Consider the following 3,882-nt stretch of genomic DNA (forward strand, 5'->3'; position numbering starts at 1 on the left):
ATAGTATCTGAGATATGGACTTGACCACCAAAACTTAACCTTGTTCACTGATCCATGAAATGAGGTCGAGGTCAAGTGAAAACTGTCTGACGGGCATGAGGACCTTGCAAGGTACGCACATACCAAATATAGTTATCCTATTACTTATAATAAGAGAGAATTCAACGTTACAAAAATTCTGAACTTTTTTTTCAAGTGGTCACTGAACCATGAAAATGAGGTCAAGGACATTGGACATGTGACTGACGGAAACTTCGTAACATGAGGCATCTATATACAAAATATGAAGCATCCAGGTCTTCCACCTTCTAAAATATATAGCTTTTAAGAAGTGAGCTAACACCGCCGCCGGATCACTATCCCTATGTCGAGCTTTCTGCAACAAAAGTTGCAGGTTCGACAAAAAATAAACACTGACCAATGAACCATGAACATGAGGTCAAGGTCAGATGAACCATGCAAGGCAGGCATGTACAGCTAACAATTCTTCCTTATAACAAATATAGTTGACCTATTGCTTATAGTTTAAGAAAAACAGACACAAACACAAAAACTTAATATTGAGCATTGAACTGTGAAAATGAGGTCAAGGTCAAGTAAAACCTGTGCGACTGACATATAGATCATAAAATATTTCCATACTCCAAAAATAGTTGACCTGTTGCATATAGTATTAGAAAAAAAGACCAAAACACAAAAACTTAACTATATAACCACTGAACCATAAAAATGAGGTCAAGGTCAGATGACACCTGCAAGTAGGACATGTACATCCTACAGTCCTTCCATACACATAATATACTAGACCTATTGCTTATAGTATCTGAGATATGGACTTGACCACCAGAATTTAACCTTGTTCACTGATCCATGAAATGAGGTCGAGGTCAAGTGAAAACTGTCTGACGGGCATGAGGACCTTGCAAGGTACGCACATACCAAATATAGTTATCCTATTACTTATAATAAGAGAGAATTCAACGTTACAAAAATTCTGAACTTTTTTTTCAAGTGGTCACTGAACCATGAAAATGAGGTCAAGGACATTGGACATGTGACTGACGGAAACTTCGTAACATGAGGCATCTATATACAAAATATGAAGCATCCAGGTCTTCCACCTTCTAAAATATATAGCTTTTAAGAAGTGAGCTAACACCGCCGCCGGATCACTATCCCTATGTCGAGCTTTCTGCAACAAAAGTTGCAGGTTCGACAAAAAATAAACACTGACCAATGAACCATGAACATGAGGTCAAGGTCAGATGAACCATGCAAGGCAGGCATGTACAGCTAACAATTCTTCCTTATAACAAATATAGTTGACCTATTGCTTATAGTTTAAGAAAAACAGACACAAACACAAAAACTTAATATTGAGCATTGAACTGTGAAAATGAGGTCAAGGTCAAGTAAAACCTGTGCGACTGACATATAGATCATAAAATATTTCCATACTCCAAAAATAGTTGACCTGTTGCATATAGTATTAGAAAAAAAGACCAAAACACAAAAACTTAACTATATAACCACTGAACCATAAAAATGAGGTCAAGGTCAGATGACACCTGCAAGTAGGACATGTACATCCTACAGTCCTTCCATACACATAATATACTAGACCTATTGCTTATAGTATCTGAGATATGGACTTGACCACCAGAATTTAACCTTGTTCACTGATCCATGAAATGAGGTCGAGGTCAAGTGAAAACTGTCTGACGGGCATGAGGACCTTGCAAGGTACGCACATACCAAATATAGTTATCCTATTACTTATAATAAGAGAGAATTCAACGTTACAAAAATTCTGAACTTTTTTTTCAAGTGGTCACTGAACCATGAAAATGAGGTCAAGGACATTGGACATGTGACTGACGGAAACTTCGTAACATGAGGCATCTATATACAAAATATGAAGCATCCAGGTCTTCCACCTTCTAAAATATATAGCTTTTAAGAAGTGAGCTAACACCGCCGCCGGATCACTATCCCTATGTCGAGCTTTCTGCAACAAAAGTTGCAGGTTCGACAAAAAATAAACACTGACCAATGAACCATGAACATGAGGTCAAGGTCAGATGAACCATGCAAGGCAGGCATGTACAGCTAACAATTCTTCCTTATAACAAATATAGTTGACCTATTGCTTATAGTTTAAGAAAAACAGACACAAACACAAAAACTTAATATTGAGCATTGAACTGTGAAAATGAGGTCAAGGTCAAGTAAAACCTGTGCGACTGACATATAGATCATAAAATATTTCCATACTCCAAAAATAGTTGACCTGTTGCATATAGTATTAGAAAAAAAGACCAAAACACAAAAACTTAACTATATAACCACTGAACCATAAAAATGAGGTCAAGGTCAGATGACACCTGCAAGTAGGACATGTACATCCTACAGTCCTTCCATACACATAATATACTAGACCTATTGCTTATAGTATCTGAGATACGGACTTGACCACCAAATTTAACCTTGTTCACTGATCCATGAAATGAGGTCGAGGTCAAGTGAAAACTGTCTGACGGGCATGAGGACCTTGCAAGGTACGCACATGCATACCAAACATTGTTATCTTATTACTTGTGATAAGAAAAAACTAACATTACAAAAAATTTTAACTTTTTTTCAAGTAGTCACTGAACCATGAAAATGAGGTCAAGGACATTGGACATGTGACTGACGGAAACTTCGTAACATGAGGTATCCATTTACAAAGTATAAGGCATCCAGTTATTCCACCTTCTAAAATATGAAGCTTTTAAGAAGTTAGCTAACGGCGCCGCCGCCGGATCTCTATCCTTATGTCGAGCTTCCTGCGAAAAAAAGTCACAGGCTCGACAAAAACGAAAGTGAGGCCACTTAAATAGATATAATCAATTCACCAAAGTTTCATGTATATTGGTTTAAGCATTTTTGAGATAATGTCCGACATTTGACGACGGCCGGACGGTCAACGGTATACAATAATACGTCCCGTAAACGGGCGTATAAAAATAGGATACGAGTAGACAAAGGTCCGATTTGTCATGTACCCTTAGGCTATTGCACATTCAGCAAACTCGTTTTACTGTTGCATTATTTTGTCCTTAATATGCATGATATATATGCAACATCTCTTTAAAGTAAATAAGAATCAATCAACCAATCGTGTTTAAAATTTCCGTAAATGTGTGGGTTTTTTTTAATTTATCAAGGTTAGTCATAACATATTACTTTATTTTTCAAAGTTATTTATAATTACTAAAACATAAAGTATATATTTTTAACATTTTAATGTGATAGCACATTTCCTGAAGAAATTACGTGAAGAAGTTTTGTTTTTTTTTTCTTCATTGTTTTGCCATGGTGTTGTTATTTCAATTTAGCCGTTCTTGTACGCGATTATTTCATGCACTTTGTAATTCAGAATATTTGTTTTCATCTTGTTTTTTCGCAAGGTTAATTTAAATGAACGCTGCTTTGCGGTACAGACCATTGAGGAGACCCACACGTAGCCTCTTGCTGTTGGCAATCCTCTTTAAATAAATAAAGAATTAAATTAAATGCGAAGATCCCATATATATACCAAAATGAATTATACTATTATTCATAATCAATGAAATTTTCATACGACATAAACAAACTAAACAGTTGTCAATGTTGTTGCTGAACAATGAAAAAAAGGTCATGAACAATGTCAACAATGAACAAATGTGAGACGGAATCTTTGTAACATAACGTATCTGTGTACAAGGTTTCTACCTTCTGAAAAGTACAGTAAATTTTAAAATACAAATAATTTATGCCGTCCACAAATAATTATAATCCCTAAATCTCAAATTTTGCTGTTCTTGAAGGTGACAGTCAATGTAACACAATAAAACAATG

Source organism: Mytilus edulis, chromosome 7 (genome assembly GCF_963676685.1).
Source record: "Mytilus edulis chromosome 7, xbMytEdul2.2, whole genome shotgun sequence".
In the NCBI taxonomy this organism is placed as follows: Eukaryota; Metazoa; Mollusca; class Bivalvia; order Mytilida; family Mytilidae; genus Mytilus; species Mytilus edulis.